The following is a 23,828-nucleotide window of genomic DNA, read 5'->3' on the forward strand; positions in this document are numbered from 1 at the left end:
CAGAAGTAAGCTAAGACTTGTGGTCAAAACGCGCTGCAACCAGATAACACATTCTATCTCCTATAAAAGGAGATAAGTTGTGCCCCCAGGCACAGCTTGTCTAACCCACATTTAAAACAATTGGCTACAAGGAAATAAGTAAGCATAAATTATACAGTCAAAGTGACGCAAGGAAATAAGTAAGCATAAATTATACGGTCAAAGCGACGCAAGGAGATAAGTAAGCATAAATTATACAGCCAAAGCGACAACACTAACCACATTAAAAATTTGGCTGACCCTAATTGGTTGGCCTGTTTTAAGACACGGCCGACAGATCAGATAAAAAGTACGAAGGCATGGGAGTGTCTGTGTGTTTCGGTCATAAGGGAAACCTGACCCACATCCCCTGAACCGAAGGGACGTGCACTTGTCAACTGTCTGTACCTGGCCAGTGCAGAAAATGGCCGACTGAAGGATAACGTATTTTCGGACGAATTCAGGGTAAGTTTATGGAGTAAAGAAGTCTGGTTGCTCAAGCTGAATTGATCTCAAGTTGTATAGATACTATAGTGTTAAGAATAGTAGTAAGTAGCTGATGAATAACAACTTTACATGTACTTGTGCTTGTCTTCAGTATAACTTGCCATTTATATTCATCCTTATTCAGTGTTGTTCTTTATGCTTGCTTTTCTTATTTTGTCTGTGTTGCTTTTATAGTCAAAGGTCATTAAAAACCTTTTTTGAGGAATAATCAGTAGTTTTAATTTTTCTTATACGGGCACTACTCAACCTCATTACATCTGTGTTGGGTGGTGGGAAGTAGTGATCACCCAGGGCCCAGTTAGGGTCCTGACGCATGCCTCATTCTTCCTTTATCTCTGCATAAAGGAGCAAGTCTGAGGAATGCATTTACAGACTTAGGGCCTTAGTAGATATTTCCACACTGGAGTTGTTGATGCTATACAGTCATCAGACCATATTCCCATATAATCTTATATCATGCAAAAAAAATTTCACTCAAGTGTAGCTGCAGGATGCTCCTAAAAACTCACTGCTTGGCTTGTTGCACTTGGCTGAAGACTACATTGCCCCCTGACACATACAGGGTGCACTGACCTTAAATACACTGCTTGCCATGTCTTATTGCTTAATAAGTATTAAGTAGAGGCACCAAACTTAAGCTAGTAACTATCAACATTTGCTGGGGAAGGTCAGTGAGATGGAAGGGAATTCCAAGCAGTTTATAAGAAACAATGATTTTTTCAAACTCAAAGTCTCATTAAAAGTGAAAATATATCCTGGGTTCTCTTTCTCATGTCAACACATGGGACTACGCTCACTTGTGCATACAAATCAGGGATGGGAGTTTAAATACAGTGAAACAAAGTTCAGTGAACTTTTTTCCATCCTAGGGTATGTCTATACTGCAATCAGAGGTGTGACTGCAGCACATGCAGACATACCTGAGCTAGTTTTGATCTAGCTAGCTTGAATAAAAATAGCAGTGAAGCCAGGGGAAACCAGGCTTTACCTGTGACTCTAGGTGGGTCCTTGAGAGGCTAGCCTGTGCTGCTGTGGCTTCACTGTGACTGTTATTCAAGTTAGCTAGATCAAAGCTAGCACAGATACGTCTACACATGCTGCAGTGTAGGCATACCCCCATGTTAGGGGGAGGGGTAATTTCGTTTAGCAGGGAGGGAGTTTTTTGTCTCTTCTATTTGCAAATCCTAGTCAGACTGGAAATGTAAACACCGAAGAATCATGGGAATTACTGGAAATACACTGAATCGAAGCACGAAGTACCTGAACTCTCCTCAGTTTTCCAGCTCAGTTTGAAGAGGACCTGAACTTCTGAGCGCTTCTCTGAACTTAGGCCCAAGTCCACAAGAGGACTTGGGTGTTATGACACTGAACATTCCAATCCCCTGACCCAGACTGGATCCCCTCCCACACCCTGAACCTCATTTCTAGCCCCACCCCAGAGCCCATACCCCATCCAATAGCCCAACCCCCGCCTCAGCCCAGAGCCCCCTCCCACACACTGAACCCCTCAATCCGGAGTTTACTCCTGCACCAACCCCTTATCCCTGGCCCCACCCCAGAGCCTGCATCTCCAGCCCAGAGCCTGTACCCCCTCCCACATCCCAACCCCCTCCCTCAGGCCAGAACCCCCTCCCATGCTCCAAAGCCCTTGACCCCACCACCCAGCCTGGAACCTCCTCCTGCACCCCAAACCCCTTATCCCCAGCCGACACCCTCACCCCCTCCTACATCCCAAACCCCTGCCCCAGCCCAGTGAAAATGAGCTAGTGAGTGAGGGTGGGGAAGAGCGAGCAATGGAGGGAGGGGGGATGGAGTGAGCAGGGGTGGAGCCTCGGAGAAGGGGCAGGGCAGGGCCTCAGGGAAGGGGCAGGGAAAAGGGTGGTCGGTTTTGTACAATTAGAAAGTTGGCAACCCTAGAGCTAGGCACTCCCTTATTTTCTGGGGTTTAAGCCACTGTGTATAAATACTTAGAGAGAGTCACGTGGGGGGAGGGAGAGAAGAGAGACAGAGAAATGACTCTGTAGCCTGATGTTCAGAGCATCCACCTGGGACGTGGGAGACCCAGTGTACAGTCCTCCTGCTCCAATGACTATTTAAATATTTATCCAAAATGGAACAGCTTCAGTGGGAGAGACTGAAGGAGCCCCACATCAGAATATGCCAAAGCTCAGTGGTTATAATAGGTAGGATTTGAATAGGGGTCCAAGGCAGAGGATTGTCTGTCTTCCCCTGCTTTGTGGATCGTTCTGGAGCATCAGCAGGAGACAGGCGTCCAGATGCCTAAAATGAAGCAGCAGTGTGCATGCCCAGAGGCAGAAATTTAGCCACCTAGGGAACTTTTACAGCCAAAACATAGGTGTTAAGTGAGTTTTGGCACTTATGAGGTTAGGTGGTAGCTGAGCCGGAGTTGTGGATTGGAGTGGTGCCTAGAACGGGACTTAGGCTATGTCTACACTACACAGCTTTCAGCAACACGGCTGTGCCGCTACAGCCATGCCACTAGAAAGGCACCCAGTGTAGCCGCTGTTTGTCGGCAGGAGAGAGTTCTCCTGCCGACAAGGAACTTCCTCCCCTCAACAAGCAGCGTTACCGTTGTTGGCAGGGGAGCCCTCCTGCTGACAAAGCGCTGTTCACACCAGCACTTGTCGTCGACAAAACTTTTATCTTTTGGAGGGCGGGAGGGGAGAGGGCGTTAACATCTCTGAACAACAAAAGTTTTGACTGTCAATTGCCAGTTTAGACAAAGCCTTAAACACCTAAGTACCTTTGTGGATCTGGGCTTTACTACTTAAAGTTTGTTCATCACATCACACCCCCATCTGGCATAAATTAAGACAATGCATGTTCAGATAGCCCTAGAGGACTTCAGACTTTTCAGTTCCAGGTGATTTTCTGCCATCCTTCCATTTCTCCTCCACCTACTATCCCTTCCGAATACTAGCAACTCTAAAGGGCTGCTCCAACTTGCTGAGGCAGCAATAGCTTTCTAAGGGCCATTCTGTCTGATCATATTTTATTGCACCCCTTAATCTACATTACGTGCTATTTATTCTGAAATTATGTAGTGGTCCTGTGTGTATGGAAAATGTTACACCTTCTTAATAACCCAATCTGAAACAAGGCTCAGGATGATGTTTAGAAATTAAGGGATAAAACAAATTAAAGAAAAATAAATACTAAACTACAGGACTATTGTATATCATGCAAACATGAAGACTGTAGACTACCTTCATTCCATGCTCCGTTTCCAACCCATTTACAGACATTCTTTCTCTTGTTTTGTTCCAAAATATAGAGACCAAGCCCACTTAACACGTACTAGTTAATCATCTTTGAAGCACAAATTTAATTCCATGGCTGGTATGATATTTCTATTATACCTAGCCCACAAGTAATAAATGTTGCTCACCTTCTATGTTGCGGTAACACTCCACCACAAAATGATTCAAGCAAACTCAGGCCACACCATAGTATTTTGCTACATAAGAACGGCCATACCGGGTCAGACCAAAGGTTCATCTAGCCCAGTATCCTGTCTACCGACAGTGGCCAATGCCAGGTGTCCCAGAGGGAGTGGACCTAACAGGCAATGATCAAGTGATCTGTCTCCTGCCGTCCATCTCCACCCTCTGACAAACAGAGACTAGGGACACCATTCCTTACCCATCCTGGCTAATAGCCATTAATGGACTTAACCACCATGAATGTATCCAGTTCTCTTCTAAACGCTGTTATAGCCCTAGCCTTCACAACCTCCTCAGGTAAGGAGTTCCACAAGTTGACTGTGCGCTGCGTGAAGAAGAACTTCCTTTTATTTGTTTTAAACCTGCTGCCTATTAATTTCATTTGGTGACCCCTAGTTCTTGTATTATGGGAATAAATAAATAACTTTTCTTTATCCACTTTCTCCTCATCACTCATGATTTTATATACCTCTATCATATCCCCCCTTAGTCTCCTCTTTTCCAAGCTGAAGAGCCCTAGCCTCTTTAATCTCTCCTCATATGGGACCCGTTCCAAATCCCTAATCATTTTAATTGCCCTTTTCTGAACCTTTTCTAGTGCCAGTATATCTTTTTTGAGATGAGGAGAGAACATCTGTATGCAGTATTCGAAATGTGGGTGTACCATCAATTTATATAAGGGCAATAATATATTCTCAGTCTTATTCTCTATCCCCTTTTTAATGATTCCTAACACCCTGTTTGCTTTTTTGACTGCCTCTGCACACTGCATGGACATCTTCAGAGAACTATCCACGATGACTCCAAGATCTTTTTCCTGACTCGTTGTAGCTAAATTAGCCCCCATCATATTGTATGTATAGTTGGGGTTATTTTTTCCAATGTGCATTACTTTACATTTATCCATATTAAATTTCATTTGCCATTTTGTTGCCCAATCACTTAGTTTTGTGAGATCTTTTTGAAGTTCATCACAGTCTGCTTTGGTCTTAACTATCTTGAGCAGTTTAGTATCATCTGCAAACTTTGCCACCTCACTGTTTACCCCTTTCTCCAGATCATTTATGAATAAGTTGAATAGGACTGACCCCTGGGGAACACCACTAGTTACCCCGCTCCATTCTGAGAATTTACCATTAATTCCTACCCTTTGTTCCCAGTCTTTTAACCAGTTCTCAATCCATGAAAGGACCTTCCCTTTTATCCCATGGCAGCTTAATTTACGTAAGAGCCTTTGGTGAGGGACCTTGTCAAAGGTTTTCTGGAAATCTATGTACACTATGTCCACTGGATCCCCCTTGTCCACGTTTGTTGACCCCTTCAAAGAATTCTAATAGATTAGTAAAACACGATTTCCCTTTACAGAAACCATGTTGACTATTGCTCAACAGTTTATGGTTTTCTATGTGTCGGACAATTTTATTCTTAACTATTGTTTCAACTAATTTGCACGGTACCGACGTTAGACTTACTGGTCTGTAATTGCCGGGATCACCTCTAGAGCCCTTTTTAAATATTGGCATTATATTAGCTAACTTCCAGTCATTGGGTACAGAAACCAATTTAAAGGACAGGTTACAAACCTTAGTTCATAGTTCTGCAACTTCACATTTGAGTTCTTTCAGAACTCTTGGGTGAATGCCATCTGGTCCCGGTGACTTGTTAATGTTAAGTTTATCAATTAATTCCAAAACCTCCTCTAGTGACACTTCAATCTGTGACAGTTCCTCAGATTTGTCACCTACAAAAGCCGGCTCAGGTTTGGGAATCTCCCTAACATCCTCAGCCGTGACTACTGAAGCCAAGAATCCATTTAGTTTCTCCGCAATGACTTTATCATCTTTAAGCGCTCCTTTTGTATCTCGATCATCAAGGGGCCCACTGGTTGTTTCCTGCTTCTGATGTACTTAAACATTTTGTTATTACCTTTGGAGTTTTTGGCTAGCCGTTCTTCAAACTCCTCTTTGGCTTTTCTTATTACATTCTTGCACTTAATTTTGCAGTGTTTATGCTCTTTCTATTTGCCTCACTAGGATTTGACTTACACTTTTTAAAGGAAGTCCGCTTCTTTTACATGGTTGTTAAGCCACGGTGGCTCTTTTTTATTTCTTTTACTGTGTTTCTTAATTTGGGCTATACATTGAAGTTGGGCCTCTATTATGGTCTCTTTAAAAAGCGCCCTTTCAGCTTGCAAAGATTTCACTTTAGTCACTGTACTTTTTAACGTCTGTTTAACTAACCCCCTCATTTTTGCATAGTTCCCCCTTTTGAAATTAAATGCCACAGTGTTGGGCTGTTGAGATGTTCTTCCCACCACAGGGATGTTGAATGCTATTGTATTATGGTCACTATTTCCAAGTGGTTCTCTTATAATTACCTCTTAGACCAGCTCCTGCACTCCACTCAGGACTAAATCTAGAGTTGCCTCTCCCCTTGTGGGTTCCCGTACCAGCTGTTCCATGAAGCAGTCATTTAGGGTTCCCGTACCAGCTGCTCCATGAAGCAGTCATTTAAAATATCGAGAAATTTTATCTCTGCATTTCGTCCTGAAGTGAAATGTTCCCAGTCAATATCGGGATAACTGAAATCCCCCACTATTATTGTGTTCTTAATTTTGTTAGCCTCTCTAATTTCCCTTAGCATTTCATCGTCACTATCACTGTCCTGGTCAGGTGGTCTATAATAGATCTCTAATGTTATATTCTTATTAGAGCATGAAATTTCTATCCCTAGAGATTCTATGGAACATGTGTATTCACTTAAGATTTTTACTTCATTTGATTCTACATTTTCTTTCACATATAGTGCCACTCCCCCCCCCCCGCATGACCTCTTCTGTCCTTCCGATATATTTTGTACCCCGGAATGATTGTGTCCCATTGATTGCTCTCAGTCCACCAGGTTTCTGTGATGCCTATTATATCAATATCCTCCTTTATCACGAGGCACTCTAGTTCACCCATCTTATTATTTAGACTTCTAGCATTTGTGTACAAGCACTTTAAAAACTTGTCACTGTTTATTTGTCTGCCCTTTTCTGATTGTCAGATTCTTTTTTATGTGAATGTTTATCATCTGATCTGGCCCTTACATTATCCTCCTCCATCTGACTATAACCTGGAGATTCTCTATCATTAGACTTTCCCCTAAGAGAAGTCTCTGTCTGATCCACATGCTCCTCTGCAGCAGTCGGCTTTCCCCCATCTCCTAGTTTAAAACTGCTCTGCAACCTTTTTAATGTTTAGTGCCAGCAGTCTGGTTCCACTTTGGTTTAGGTGGAGCCCATCTCTCCTGTATAGGCTCCCCCCATCCCAAAAGTTTCCCCAGTTCCTAATGAATGTAAACCCCTCCTCTCTACACCATCATCTCATCCACGCATTGAGACTCTGAAGCTCTGCCTGCCTACCTGGCCCTGCGTGTGGAACTGGGAGCATTTCTGAGAATGCCACCATAGAGGTCTTGGATTTCAGTCTCTTCCCTAGCAGCCTAAATTTGGCCTCCAGGACATCTCTCCTACCCTTCCCTATGTCATTGGTACCTACATGTACCACGACCACCAGCTCCTCCCCAGCACTACACATAAGTCCATCTAGATGCCTCGAGAGATCCACAACCTTCGCACCAGGCAGGCAAGTCACCGTACGGTTCTCCCGGTCATCACAAACCCAGCTATCTACGTTTCTAATGATCGAATCTCCCATTACTAACACCTGCCTTTTCCTAGTGACTGGAGTTCCCTCCCCCGGAGAGGTAACCTCAGTGCGAGAGGCAACCCCAGCACTATCTGGAAGGAGGGTCCTAACTATGGGAAGGTTTCCCTCTGCTCCCATTGACTGCTCTGCTTCCCTGGGCCTTTCATCCTCCTCAACAGTGCAGGGGCTGTCTGACCGGAGGTGGGACAATTCTACAGTGTCCCGGAAAGCCGCATCAACGTACCTCTTTGCCTCCCTTAGCTCCTCCAGTTCCGCTACCCTGGCCTCCGAAGTCCGTACGTGGTCTCTGAGGGCCAGGAGCTCCTTGCACCAAATGCACACATACGCCACCCGCCCACAGGGCAGGTAATCATACATGCTGCACTCAGTACAATAAACTGGATAGCCCCCACTTTGCAGCTGGGCTTCTGCCTGCATTGTCTCCTAGTTAATGAAAGGGTTATTTAAGCAAGAAGTTTTGAATGTAGTTTGGTTTTTGGGTTTTAAGGGGAATAAAGGGAAACAGATAGAACCGGCAAGGGACCCCCGCTCCCTTCCCACTCCCCTGCAGAACTCCCTGTTAGCAGCCCCTGTTCGCAAAAGCTCCCTGGTCATTTGTGCGCTGCTTTATAAAGCCCTGGCCTGTGTGAATGCCCTGCCCACTGATTAAGGCTCAGCCAATTACCAGAGGCTTCTAGCTTTCAGACCTTCCTTTGAAGTTCACAGCTTCCAACTGCCAGCCACAGCACACGGTCCTTCAAACAAACAAACAAACAGACTGACAAACACAAGCTCAGCACACAGCAAATAACCCCCAAACACTAGCTAGCATCACTTTCTAACCATAAAGGAAAATTAAATTTGTGAAATGGTCCAGATTAAGTATTTTACTTAGAGCCAGAATTAGACATTAAAAACCCTCTCTTCTCACCTCTACCCTGGTCATCTTTCAATCTCTTTTGTAGTCTCTAGAGAGAGTCCTAAAAATGAGTGATGGATGTGACATTTGTATGGCCTATGAAGTTTAACTGGCTCTCTTCTTTGTCAAGAGTGAAGATTGTTTTTATTCCTCCAATCACTAAAAGTTAGTTCACTCCAATTATGGCTTCAGCAGAAGTAATGTTGCCCTTCAGGGAATACATTGACATTTCAAATTAAAAAACATTCCTACTAACAAGCCTATACATCTTTCCAATTAACTGTGTTTTTCACTAGTTTATGAGTCTGTTTTCCAATTGACAATGCTAATCTCCAGGGGTGGGTGGAGAACATCTTTGGAGGGATCTTTCCTTTTCTTGCAGCAGAAGAGAGAACTGATTCCATCAGTAATAAGCCATTTATTTCATGCAAGCAGGCTAACCTGCACATCAATTGGAGAGAAAGACCTATTAAAACTAGGTAAGTGTCCTCTTTGCTGGTTAGGGGGTCTGTAGGAAAGTCTGAGATCAGAGTCAGCCTGGAAAGAGCCAGCATAGAGCAAAGTGGGGTGAGTTGTGCCTCATTGCCTTAGGGGCTAGCTTGCTTTTTCTCCTTCTCTTTTTGGCTACTGTGTGTGACTGTTCTGGTTTCTAAGAATAAAAGTAGTGTTATGTTGCAACCTTCCAGCAAGAGTACTGTATGTTTTTATCTAACTTCTCTGTTGGTATCTTGTGAACATAACACATGTTCTTATTCCAGAATAAGAGTCCCTTGTCTATACAAACCCTTAGGGATATGTCTACACTGGCAGAGTTACAGTGCTGGCAGTTACAGCGCTGTTCAGAGAGCGCTGAAGGGAAACCACTTTTGTGTGTTCACACTGTCAGCTGCCTGCGCAATAGCGTGTTCAGACTTGCGGAACATGCAGCGGTATTTGGAGCGGTGCACTCTGGGCAGCTATTCCACAGAGTATCTCTTCCTCTTCTGCCGCTAAGAGTTGTGGGAAGGCGGAGGGGATCGCAGGGCATCCTGGGTCCTCTCCCAATGCCCTGTGATGCATTGCTTCGCATCCCAGCAATCCCTGTGCTTCTGTCCACATTTGGCGCCAGCTTTCAATGGTTTGTGTACTGCGTGCCCTGCCTCTTCGGTTTGCAGGAATGGATTTCGCATTGTTGACCAATATGCTGCTCGCTCACACTAACATGTCACGAGTGGCAGTGGAGTTATTCCTTAAACTACAAAGGCAAGAGGAGTGTGACACTAATCTCGCCACGTATAGTAGCTAAGACATGAGATTGCTTGTGGCATTCACGGATGTGTTGACCACAGTGGAACACTGCTTTTGGGCTTGGGAAACAAGCACTGAGTGGTGGGATCACATCGTCATGCACGTCTGGGATGACGAGCAGTGGCTGCAGAACTTTTGCATGAGGAAAGCCATATTCACGAGACTGTGCAATGAGCTCGGCCCAGTCCTGCGGCGCAAGGATACAAGAATGAGAGCTGCCCTGCTGTTGGAAAAGTTCATGGCGACTGCACTGTGGAAGCTGGCTACTCCAGACTGCTACCAATCGGTCGCTAACCAATTCGGAGTGGGAAAGTCGACCATTGCACGCATGTTGACGGAAGTGCACAAGGCCATTAATAGCATCCTGCTCCGAAAGACCATTGCCTCTGGGCATCGTGCGTGACATTGTGGATGGCTTTGCACAAATGGGCTTCCCTAACTGCGGAGGGGCGATAAATGGCACTCATATTCCAATTCTGGCACCAGACCACCTAACACATTAATTGGAAGGGGTATTTCTCTATAGTTTTCCAGGAACTAGTGGATCACCGTGGGCATTTCATGGACATTAACGCAGGCTTTTGGATGTTTAAAGGCCTGCTGGCGCTGCCTATTATGGGAGGCTGGACCTGGCTGATGACAATATTCCTATGCTTATTATTATTATTCCGCGTGCTGTACACTCCATAATATTTGTGAAGGGAAGGGTGAAAGCTTCACTCAAGGCTGGACCGCTGCAGCTCAGCGTCTGGAGGCCGAATTTGAACAGCCAAAGACCAGGGCTATTAGAGGGGTGCAGCACAGGGCCATAAGGATCAGGGATGCCTTGAGTCAGCAATTTGAAGCTGAAAACCACTAATATTTGTTGCTATGCACGGGAGTACAGTGCTTGTAATGCTAGGACGTGATTGTGATTGGTTCAGATGATGCACTATGAAGGTTTAAGAAAATTGCCTGTTGCTTTGCAGGGCTCTGTTTGCTTTCAATTAATGGAATAAAGATTGCTTTCAAACAAACACAATTCTTTTATTAAAAAACGATAACCGGAGGAGAGAGACAAACAAAAAAAACACATCAGCAGTGAGGGGGATGGGGGAAGGGAGAGTCCCAGGAGGAGGTGCGGTCCTGGGACGGTTAAAGATTTGTTTATGTCCAGGCATCATATGCAACCTTGTCCTTTGGAGTACAGTGCAGCGGGTACTGTACTTCAGCAGGGCTAAACTGCAGAGGGACGGGTGTTGAGTGAACTGGGTACTGGGAGTCCACAGGGCTGGACTGTGATGGGGCAGGAGTGGAATGCAGCCAGTATAGACTGGAGCCAGGAGGTTGATAAGAGTGTGTTGGCGGTGTGGGAGGGGATGTGCGGGAAAGAGTTTTGTGACAGCAGCTGCAGGAGAGGGCGAGCGCGGAGCTGCTCCGTTTGTAGTGCTAGAAGCACCTGGAGCGTGTCCTCCTGGTGCTCCATAACTTTTAAGAGCCACTCCATGGCTTCGTTCTGACGTGCCGTGTTCTCCTTTCGGTCCCTCTTCTCGCTGTCCCGCCACTCCTTCAATTCTTGTTTTTCGGCCACAGAATGCATCATGACATCACGCGGAAAGTCCTCTTTAGTTCTTCGTGGCCGCTTTCTAATTCTGCGCAGCCATTCAGCCGACAATAACAAAGAGGGAGGCTGGACTCCCAAGGTCATATCTGTGAAGCCAAAATGCAACCTTTTACAGAAGCAGTATTGTTTGCAACACAGAGACCACTGATTCAGTGATTTAAAACACAGCCACTATTCACATATCTGTCAGTAACTGGCTGATCCCAGGCAAGCACATGAGCCACAAAACTCCCAAAATGGTGAAGGGCAGCGGAAATCAGTGTTCCAGGACCCTACTGTACACTGGGGACGTGGCTCTTGGGGAGAGTCAGCACTGTAGTGGGGGCCTTATAATCATTCCTGTCCTCATATTTTCCACAAGATGTGTTCATTATGGAAGATATCTCTCTGCTGAGGGTGAGCAGGGAATCAAGGGAGGGTCTTCTCCAAGACTGCGGCTTCCGCCCTGGACCTTACGCGGCTCGCCTGTGTGCAGCAATGGTCCCCTCCCCCCGCTTCCCCTTGATAGCAGAGTGGCATGTGAAAGTTACCCTTAATGGGGCAAGAAACAAAGCAGCTCTGCCAAAGAACCTGTGGCAACGGATTGCCCAGTATCTCCATGAGTGTTTCGTGGAGATCTCGGAGGCAGATCCCCGTGAAGTGAGGGAGTCAGTCAATACCCTGTTCCACCACTCAGCCTAGGCATGTGGTGTTATCCACATCATACAGACAGAAGCCTGCTTTCCTCCTGCCCCCAACAACTCACTTCAGCGATTCCCAAAATCAAAGCCACTTACCAGGGGCCTCCTCTCCTGTTTGTGCTTCACCAAGCTCCAAGAGCTGTGACTGGCTATCCTCCTCTGGGGTAGAGAAGAGCTCCTGGCTACATGCATCTCTGACATCTGAGTTGTCCTCTGCCTCCGGGTCCCCCACCCCCTCCACATCCTTGTCCAAGATTTCCTCCTCCTGGCTCGGTCCTCTCTTGACTGGCACGCGAGCCCCTGAAGTATCTACAGTGGCCTCTGCAGTGGAGGTGGGGTCACCACCGAGTATCATGTCCAGCTTTTTGTAGAACCAGCAGTTCGTGGGCGCACCACTGGAGTGGTGGGGTTTGCCTCCCACACCTTGTGGTAGGCATTCCGCAGCTCCTTCACTTTGACCCTGCACTGCAGTGTGTCCCAGTTATGGTCCCTTTCTGTCATGCATCGTGAAATCTGTCCGTAGGTATCATAATTCCTATGGCTGGAGTGCAGCTGGGACTGCACAGCCTCCTCTCCCCAAATGCTGATGAGGTCCAGCAGCTCGGCATTGCTCCAAACGGGGGATCGCCTGGTGCGTGGAGCAGGCATGGTCACCTGGAAAGATGTGCTGAGACTACTGCACACATCACCAAGCAAACAGGAAGGGGACTTTCAAAATTCCCAAGGAATTTAAGGGGTGGGGCTCACGGTTGGTCATCTGAGGGCAGGGCAGTAGAGTTGAAACCGATGACCAGAGAGGTGAGAACAGGCATTATGGGACACCTCCCAGCAGCCAGTCACAGCGCTGTAATCGACCAGGAGGTCTACACTGGCACCACATTGCTGTAGCCCCAGTGCAGAAAGCTGTACGCCTCTCATTGGGATGGTTTTTTTACAGTGCTGCAACCAGGGACGGCTCCAGGCACCAGCTGAGCAAGCTCGTGCTTGGGGCGGCAGATTCTACGGGGCGGCATTCCGCCCAATCCTAGGGCGGCACGGCCGCTTTTTTGTTTGTTTGTTTTTGTTTGTTTGTTTGCCGGTCTGACCACCCTGTAGAGGGTGGCGGTGCGGAGGAGGGGAGAGCCCTGCTGGGAGCAGGCTGCGCACTCTGTCTGCCCCAGCTGGTGCCAGGTCTGTAGCAAGCCCGGCAGGGCAGCCCGCATCCTTCCCTCCCCGCTGACCGGAGCGGCCCAGAGCCCTCCCGGCAGGTGGCGCGGTGGTCAGGGCCGCGTGGCGAGCGCCCTGCTGAAGCCCTGGCCGCCCCCCTTCTCTCTCTCCCCCCGCTCCCTCCCCCTCCCCCCCCTTTTGCTGCTCTGGCCGCGCCGCAGGTTTTTGGGGGTTTTTTTGCTTTGCCGTTCTGGCCGCCCAGATTTTATTTTTATTTTTTTGCTTGGGGCGGCAAAAAAGCCAGAGCCAGCCCTGGCTGCAACTGCGCAGTTTCTGTGCACCAGTGGCTTGGCAGTATGTACACTTCGGGAGTTACAACACAGAATGTGGAATTATTGCACAGAAACTTGCCAGTGTAGACAAGGCCTTAGTTTGCAACAAACTGGGTTGTTTACCTTCCCCGCAGTAGCCTTCTGCAGATCAACTGGGTGGACCCTGCTGACACACACTAACAGTTCATTAACATGCACTGATCTAGTCCTCTTTGAAACAGGACTCTAACAAAATGCAGTAACATATGAATGTGCATCAGCATGGTCCACAAAGATAGTTAAATCACCACAGATTAGTGCCAGGTAAATGCACACCCCAGCTTGCAGCAAACTAAATGTTCATGTATACAAGCCCCAAACTAGCTTAAACCACTTTGGAAGTGGACTCAAGTGGTAAATACTTAATCCACTTTAAATTCATACCCTATCTTATTACGGATTAACTTTCATGTGTAGACAAACCCTAAAATGCAGGGCCACCAGGCCCATAAAGTTAAAGCAATTTCAGCCTGCTGAGAATATGGAATAACTGGGAGCCAGTATGGTTTTGTGGAACATTTTGCATGATTCCTCAGAGCAAAAAACTAAAGCTTTTAGAAACACTAGCTTTGATTACAAGATTAGTGATCCTCCGTTGGGATTGGCTAATGCTCTTCTTACTCTGGCACAGGGCCCAATTCATGAAAAGCCTAACAGCTTGGTGCCTGGTCCTGTCGTGGAAAAAGTCACCCACGCATTGATTTTAGTTCACAGACTCAAGCCTGAGGCCAGTTTATTGCAATACATACCAACGCGTTGGGGTAACAGTCCGAAAACTGTCACAAATAGCACAGCACGCAGGCTGCTTTTATTCCGTCAAACCGCAAGCATAGTACAAATTATACGTCATTTGCGTGAAATAAGAATTGGGGTCTGTCCCCTGTTCCTGGTACCTTCCTCATTATTTACGAGAATTGGGTGTCTATTGGGTGGGGGGTTTCTTGGTGGTTTTTGACATGGGTGGTACTTGGCACCAGCGGGGGTGTTGTTTTTCGTCAGGGTACATATTGTTTTCCGGGGGGGGTTATTACAGGACGCCCAAAGATGATATATGATTGGCTGGTGGCAGGTAGCTGGAACTATAGGAGGAGCTGGCCTTTACTAGAAGCAATTTCTTCATATAAGCCGTTACTATGTTTCATCAATAAGCAGTTATCATGTTTTTCCATCAACAAGCGATTATCATGTTGCTAAGGCCTTTCGCATGGCTTCCTTCCCCTCCCTCCTCTGGTCATGGCCCATGACCGTATTTGGCAGGGGATTGCATAGCCTAGTTTTGTTCAGGTTCTGGCCTGTACTGTTTTATGTAAAGGCCGTCTGTGTAGTCAGCTTCTGTCAGAGGGCCTGAATTTGGGCCTTCGGTGTTACTTTGGTTGTCATTAAGAAGGCTACCTAGTTCTTTTTCCCCCACAGTCCTAAAACCCTTACTACACAAGCTGCATTCCAGGAACAAAGTACTGGATCCTGGAGATGTCCGATCTGCAGAGCTAAACAGTGATAGACAAGTAGAGTGAGGCCAAGTAGAACAAGATCTTGTCTACTCTAGGCTTTGTCCAGCTCGTGTCCAGAGCAGTGGTGATAGGCCTAAGGATAGACAAGGAGTGGGCAGCCACTAGTACATATGTTCTGTAGATCTGCACTGAAAAGGTTTAGATGGCATCATGATTAACATGCTTGCAGCTGCCTGGAGCCCTGCCTATGCTGCAATCTCACTGCTCCTTCCACCTATGGAGCTGCACTAGTGTCTGCAACAGCAGGAAGTGGTTCAGAGAAAAAACTGGTGTAAACACCCCCTCAAAGAAGAGACAGAAACAGGCTAAGAAAGGATCCTCGAATCCCCCGTGTCCAAAACTAGTAATCTGAAGGCGAATGACACAAAACAAGGAAAAACCAAGTACCTGGTTCTCAGCTGCCACGGGAAAATGAAGGAGAACTGAAAGAAAAAGTGTTCCTGGAATCGATGGGGAAAGAACATTAAGAAGTTTCCACAGATGGCCATTAGAGAGACAGAGTGTTGGGGGGAGAAGGAGTTTTGGAAGGGGCATAGGGAACAGTTTTGGAGATGAGGATCCAAGACTCAGACTTGAGAGTGTAGAAAGAAACATGGCAAAAGCCACTGAGCTTCAAATGAAGCAGCTAAACCCTTGTTAGAACCATTACAACATCCCCTACAATGAAAGACAGGAACAAGATTGGTCTGTAGTTGTATGGTGGCACAAAATGGGGGTTGAGCTGCAATGGAATACGGTACAAGAAGCAATATCTGACATGAGTCCACCCGAAATTTTCATTTCTCACACACACACAGAAATAGGCTGAAGACCCAACCCGACAAAAACACTATTGATGGCCTTCTCCCATTCTTAAAGAACATTCACCTGATGCAACAAAACTAAACCCCATAAAACATGCTGCTGTACTATAGGGTTGTGGAATCTCTGAGAAAGAGAAGAGATTACACCAATTAAGTGTCTGCCTCCCATATATTGCCATGCTATACGCTGAATATGAATATTTTATTGACACCCTCCTCCCCCACCCATCCTCAGGGACGCACACAAATCTAGATAATTTAATACAGCTAACGGGAACACTTGAATCTGATGCTACAGTCAGATTAACAGGCTTTTGCCAGGAGGAAGCAGCCCTGTAGGTCTATGGTGCATTTTTGGAGGACATCTGCCAGTCTGCATCAAGGCTCTCTACTATAAAAACAAGAAAAGTCCTAGTACCACAAGCACGTTTGCAGACCAGGAGCAACGGCAATGCAGCTGCTGGCTCTGCAAGAAATCTAGAGATCTCTCAATGAGCACAGAGAGAACCTGAAGTTAGAAACATTCATCATCTTTTTCCCCTCCCATATTTGTCCTTATTAGAAGCCATGACTAACATTATTTCATTAAGTACAAAAATAGAATGCATTATCTGAATATAGACTAGTAACAAAAGACGAATCCATGGTCCCTAAAGAAAATTGAGACAATAGTGTAGGGTTGCCCTTACTACCTACAGTAGTAGAACACCGGCAAAGGTGCCACTCAGGTTCTTTGCAAAGACTGGCAATCTGCTCTTCTCTGTTATCTAATGGGAAGTCATGTGTCTAGTAGTTAGAGCAGCAACCTAGGATTCAGAGATCCTGAGACCTAAGGGCCCTGACATAAATTCACCATGTGACCTTGGACAGAGTCTCTTAACCTCTCCAGGCCTCACTTTTCTTATTATGCCCACTTTACAGATCAATATTCTCTACTTCAGAGTTACTGTGAAAGTTAATTGATTAACATTTAATACAGTGCTTCTAAATTTGGCTCAGAGATGCTATTTCTGTACACGCATGATAACCTGCCCTGCCCTGGTTACTCACAGCAGCTAATCCACGCTCCAGTCTGGTGGACAGAAGGATAAAAATGGGTGAGCAAGACTCAATTTCAAACAGTATTTTTAATGAATAAAAATGATTTTAAAAAGAGATTAGAAACAGCAGGTGAGTGCACCAGTACTACATAACTGATACAACAACAAATTAAAATAATTTATTGCTTAAAATTGGAAAATAAAATAGGATAAAATAAAGGGAATAAATTAAAACAATGGAGTAAAACAATAAGGCAGGGAATTGTGCAAAGCTGCCATTATGAAGCAGTATTGGGACCTTTACACAGAGTGGATAACAACGCAAGCAAATTAGATGGTTAAGAGCCATTGCCTCAACAAACAGGCTGTTTATCAGGGTGTTAACTCCGTGCTGAGTGGGTGTCAAATGGAAGCACAGAGGGTATTTGGAGAATGGAACTGTGGAAATACTGAACTACCCACCAACCTCTGAATAATAGTGTTCTTCACGCTTGAATCTCAAAAGTGCTTTACAAAAAAAGGTAAGTATTATGCCCGTGTCACAAACAAGAAAATCGAGGCATAGATGTGAAATTACTTGCCCAAGGTTATACAATTGGTCAGTGGCAGAACTAGGAATAAAACCCAGATTCCCCACCACCGCAAGACTCAGTTTAGTGCCTTATCCTCTGGACCTCACTACCTCTCTTAAATAAAGGCAAAGCACAGTTTTCTGTCATCCAATCCTTGTAAAATAGCAGAAGAGGGTTAAATTACACTGACCACCGTCATACAGAAGGAGAGGGCTGTGCTTCCAATGCTATGAGTGTTATAGTTTTGGGACTGTTCAGTGGCCAAAGATTAAGAACTGGGAAGGAGAAGTCCCCTTACATAAGGAGTTTGGGTTACTAGGGAGGCTCATAGTAATGAAGTGAGCCCTTCTGTCTCTTAAACCTGAACTGCAATCCCTTAAAGCAGGCAGATGCTAGCTTCAAACATGCCCAAGCAGACAGTTAAGCAGCACCCTCATCTTGACCACGCTCCCCTTCTCCCTCAACTCTGCACTACTGGAGTATGCAAGAGGGATGGTAGGGCACAAAAGGGTGATTTATTAGGGGGAGAGACGTAGGATTTTGGTTACTCAGGACTCTCCCAATTTTGACACAAGCTTTCCTCCCTCTGCAGCAATCTCATTAACGGTGCCTCTCTTCTGTCCTGACCCAGCAGTATTTTTGCTGTGGATCCCAATGCACTGCTCCTTATCAGTGCTGCTCACTATGGCCCCAATTCAGGAAAGCACCATCCCAGTTCAGCAAAGCCCTCGAGCACATGCTAAGCCCCACTGACTTCAATAAAAGGGCTTTACCCTATAGCCCTCTTTCCTGGGGTCTTCGAAATGCAGAGAATTATACAGTCACCACTGAAATCCCAGTCAAGTGACAACAGATACACTCTTCAGCAAGAGGGTGCCGAGTTTAGAAAGCCTCCATTGTTTAGTGTGGCTTATTGGCCATATGGGGTAGTCAATAATGCTGCAGCAGCTACTTTTCTCACTGTACAGAAACCCGCAGAGCAATAAGAGCCCTTCCAGAGATGAACCAAAATGAGAGCGTGTCTGCCTCATTAACTGGGAAACAATATCACGCTCTAATTGGTTCAGAAGAGGAGGCAAAAATAGACAACATATGTCTTCACTCTTACAGAATCATTCAGTTTAAAAAAAAAACATATTTGCTTATGTTTCCACTACTGTCTAGCAAAGTCTGTAAGCATTAGATGCCTCACAGAACATTCACCGTCTCCTTCTGGAGCCATAGCTCACAGAGACAGTTCGCGCTCTAAAAGATGTTAGAAGTGACAAAGCCTCTCAGACACATGGCAAAGGTGTCAACTGTTGCCAGGAAAAGCTAGACGAGATCTTGTTGGCTATCTGGAAGGAGTGGTAGCCACAAACATCTGTGCACTTTGACAAGGAGCCCCCTTAATGGGTGTAAAAGAGAAGAGCCACACAGAACATAGAAACATAACTGCCATAATGTATTAAGAACATAAGAATGGCCATACTGGGTCAGACCAAAGGTCCACCTAGCTCAGTAGCCTGTCTTCCGACAGTGCCAAAGCCAAGTGCTTCAAAGGGAATGAACAGAACAGATAATCATCAAGTGATTCATCCCTTATCACCCATTCCCAACTTCTGGCAAACAGAGGCTAGGGACACCATCCCTGCCCATCCTGACTAATAGCCATTGTTGGACATATTAGACCAATGGTTCATCTACTCCAATATTCTGCTGTCACCAGCACTCTCCAATACCAGATATTTCACAAGATAGACAATTATGGGATAACCTGTCCAGACAGGTTCCTTTCTAGCTTCAGGCAGATAATTTTGGTTTACACCCTGAAGCAAGACAGTTATGTATTTTAGTGCTATGTAAAGTAACTGTGATGGTTGTTTTTCTGACAGAAGGAAAAGCAGACATGCAAAACATTGGTTTTAGTTAGTGCACTGATTGTAATTTGAGCAGTTTTTCCCCGCTCACTAAGTACAATGCAAGTATTAAATGTTGTTAATGGCAAATGTTTTGGAATGATGTTAACTCTTAAACAAAATTGATAAGCTAGCATCCAGTAACCATTTCAGAACATCCTTGGTTCTGGATTAAAAAACTAGCAAGTGTAGTTTTCAAAGCTCTAAGTATACAGACAGGACCTTACAAGGCCCAGTTTTGCACTTCCCACAGTCAACAGAGAATGCAGGATCAGACACACAAGGCCCAGGTTTGATCTCACATCACTGTAAGATACCAGTAACTCCACATAATGGATTTACATCAATTTAAAACCTATGGGTATGTCTACACTACAAATTACTTCAGCATAATTTACATGGCTCAGGGGTGTGAATAATCCACACCCCTGAGTGACATAAATTACACCGACCTAAGAGATGCTGGTGTGGACATTGCTATGCCAGCTGGAGAGCTTCTCCCACCGACATAGCTACCGCCACTCGTGGAAGTGGAGTTATTAAGCCAATGGGAGAGTGATTGGCAGTCAGTTAGACCCATTAAATCGACCCCCGGTGGATCGATTGCCGAGTGTCGATCCTCCCATAAGTGGAGACAAGCCCTTAGAGTATCTTCACCAGAAGCGTTACAGCTGCATCAGTACAGCTGCACAGCTCTAACTGCTGTAGTGATAGTAAGTGACAGGAGGTTACACTTTGCAAAATACATTTTTAAATCTTAAGCCAATAGAAATACTTCCATGATTAGTGTGTGAGAATCCCAAAGGAAACATTTTAAAATAAACAAAGACATTCACTTGTCTGAAATCTAAGCATTGTGATGGTGTATGAGAGCCTAAAAGTAAAGTGCTAGAAGATTGCTGTGTCCCCAAACATGAAAATTACTAACTTATTTTCTTTGTCCAGGATGAACTGCAAAAAGTGAAACAAAATAAATAGTAGGCAGTAAATTGGTAAAATAATTGGTAAAATTCTGTTTTAGAAGATTTTTAAAGTCCTTTATATAACAAATCACATGCATAATCTGTCCTTTTAATCCAGTCACTAACTATGTGGGAAAATACACCTTTTCCAATATAAATGGCATTAGTATTAGAAGAGCAGCTAGTGTACATTAGTCCGTAACAGTTTATGCCCTGATCCTGTAATAAGCACCATGCAGACAGACCCCTGTGCTCACGTGGAGCTCATTGCAAGGTCAAGATGTCATTGCTGAGCTTGCATTGAAGTAAGTCTTGCACTGAAATAAAGAGGCTCAAATCAGCAATAAAATGAAGTGAATTCAATAATTATATCCTCATGGAACTTAATACGGGGTTATTAGCTATGTATTCCTTTCAACATGATTGTGATAACTATGAAATCCTCTAGGAATCTCTTAGCCATCTCTTTTTGTGCAGCTGTATCACCCTGCTTTCTACCTCGACCCCTCCCTCATCAGTGTACTGCCTAACACCTTTTTAGTTTAAATGCCATACATATGACTCCCCTTGGAAATCTAAGTATTGTACAAATCTTTTAATATGCAGGTTTGAGTAGAACCATCCAGAACTACAACAGATGGGAAATATTGCACCTGTGGATTAGAGATTTTACTTGGCCGGGTAATTGTGTGATAATTATACTTTTAGGTGCTCAGAAATTAATATATCTAGGGCAATTTGCTGATATAAATCCAAAAATGAGCAGGAGAGAAGAGCAACATTCCCACTCTGCAAACACTTTTCCATCATTTTATTACACCTGCACTTAAATGAACAGAATTGTAAAGACTAGTCCATCAGCACTGAAATAAGGAGGATTCAATTACTATAGCAATTTGACCAAATAAATCCAACAGGGAAAAAGCCCGTTGTGCCTCCAGCAACACAGAAAACACAGACCAACCAATAAGCTCAAGCTCAAAAAGAAATAAGAAGATATTGACCCTGCCCTGAAACATGTCTGTGTGAGGGTTTAAAGACTAGAGGCCTGACTTCCATTTATAAGAAGGCCCCTTTAACACTGTAAGGCCCTTTTACACTGCCAGAGCAGGGCAAAGGGGCCTTAATGTAAACAAGAATCAGAGTGTTGTCAATTCTTGACATTTTATTGTGAATCTCACAGTATTTGGTGGGTTTTTTTAAAGTGCCAGCTCCTGGAGGCATGTGATTAGACAAGAGTCTCAGCTTTAATAAAAAAAAAAAGTTTCTACCACTCAGGATTATAGAGAAAACTCAGCGTACAGGACTAGCCAGGGTTGAGCCCCGGCACCTCTAGTCTTGACAATTCATAGCCCCAGCACCTTTGGGCTTGCCGCATCAATTATGATAATAAAAAATTTGCTTGAGCACCAGCACCTCTTTCATTATAAAGTAAGCACTGAGTGTACCCTAAAGGCTCCAAAGCCAGAGGACCAATAAAACCCCTAAAACTTGTTATATTTCATGTTCTCTGTATATATATATATACACACACACACACACACACACACTTACTATATGTTCCATTCTATGCATCAGATGAAGTGGGCTGTAGCCCATGAAAGCTTATGCTCAAATAAATGTGTTAGTCTCTAAGATGCCACAAGTACTCCTGTTCTTTTTGTGGATACAGACTAACACGGCTGCTACTCTGAAATCTGTTATTTTAAAAGATACTATGATTTTTAAGACAATCTCATGATTTGAGCACTGTGGACAGCAATACTGAAATCAACCCCCTCTTTTTATATATGATAAGCACATCCCTCTAGGGCTATGTTATAGACGCTATAAAGTTGCTGTTTACAATGCTTTATTTTGTAGTGCTTTCTCCATGGTACCTTAGGTTCTGGAAACTGTTTACTTTGAATTTATGCACTACAGTATTTCCCAAGAGCAGCAATAGTTCATCATTATCGTTCTAAACTGGAACCTATCTACAAACATCTCTCTCATAAAAACGGGATTTTTAAAGATGATCAGACATGCATAAAGATCTCTCTCTAGTTCTATCCAGGCTTTTGCCATGGCAATGTCGCACCAGGCCTCCACAGATCACAAAACCATCCTATTTTAGATGTAGCTGGAACCTGTTTTTAGAATCCTTTAAGTTTTTATAATTGGCTTGTTACATGTTTCCTCAAAGCCGCCCTCACCTCTCCTCCCTTTTACAAATTATAAGCTAAGAAAGTCAGAAGGAGCAGACCTGTCTTTGTGTTCAGAAAAACTGCCATTTGTTTGCATTGCATTGCAGGAGCTATGGGTGGAATTTTCAAAGCACTCCCCACTGAGATAACTCTGCTGCCATTGAAGTCAAGAGTAAAAGTCCACTGGCTCCAATGGGAGCAGAGTTAGGCCAACACTGAGTGCTTTTGAAAGTCCTATTGCGCATGCTTCCTTTCCCTTACCCAGCATGGAAGGAAACAGAGGACCCTTAATTTTGAGAAGGGCCTACAACAACTGCATGGAGAATAGGGGGGTTATGCAGTATCATCCCCCTACACACACAGCTTTGTCCCCCAAAAGCCACTCCATGCTCAGTTCCAGCAACGGTCACACCATAGCAGAGGCTGGAAAGGAAAGTCAGTGAGAGGGAGAGAGGAGTTAGAACAGCCACCCTGCACAGCATGTTTCCCCTCCAAACAGATGTAGAGTAAGAAATGCAGTTACTTTTACTGCTACTCTGAGGAGCTGCAAATCCCCCATAGCATGATCCCCCCTTTGACAGGGAAAAGGAAGCAACTCATGGCAGCTGGCAATGAAGGATGCAAGCTAGGAGCAGCTCAGAGCTGCTGGATCTCCTGGTATGTGCCAAGGGAACTTAAAGGACTTGACAAGTGCTTCCATTCACCACAGATCTACACTAATACCTGTCCTAGCTATGCCCTCCTGCTGTGCTCAAAATAAAGCATGACAATAGTGGCAAGCATCCCACACACCAGCACTGCAGCTGGCTTGGACATTCGTTTCCTCTTGTAGGACTACTAGTGGCTCACTCCCCTCTTTTTCTCCTTTCTTTTCTCCCTCATCTCCATTTACACATCGGCTCCTATTTTCTAAGCTCCACACTGAGTTTGGTGGATGCAAGTGCAGGATCTTTCAACTCTGCCCAACCTTATGTGAGAACTGAGAGTTAGTTAAGTGTGGGGGAGAGTGTTTGTTTTGGGTTTTGCTTGTTTATTTTGGGGTTTTTTCCCTCCCCTGCAAGTCCCAGGACCATTCCAGTTCTCACACTAGCCCAGGGCAAGCTGGGACAGCCTCAAGATATTTTGAAAGGCAAGCAAGCCACAGGGTTCTCACAGCTACATTGCCAAAG

The 23,828-nt window shown here is 45.0% G+C and overlaps 1 long non-coding RNA gene across 1 annotated transcript in view; it reads left to right on the top strand.

The window, feature by feature from the left end:
• The first annotated feature begins 360 nt into the window (after positions 1-360).
• The window catches only part of LOC135981145 (uncharacterized), a 31,374-nt gene continuing 7,906 nt past the window's right edge, over positions 361-23,828 (top strand). The window contains exon 1 of the long non-coding RNA XR_010598106.1: positions 361-483. This is a non-coding gene — a long non-coding RNA (uncharacterized LOC135981145). The remainder of the gene's footprint in view (positions 484-23,828) is intronic.

This window comes from Chrysemys picta, chromosome 2 (genome assembly GCF_011386835.1).
Source record: "Chrysemys picta bellii isolate R12L10 chromosome 2, ASM1138683v2, whole genome shotgun sequence".
Lineage (NCBI taxonomy): Eukaryota > Metazoa > Chordata > Testudines > Emydidae > Chrysemys > Chrysemys picta.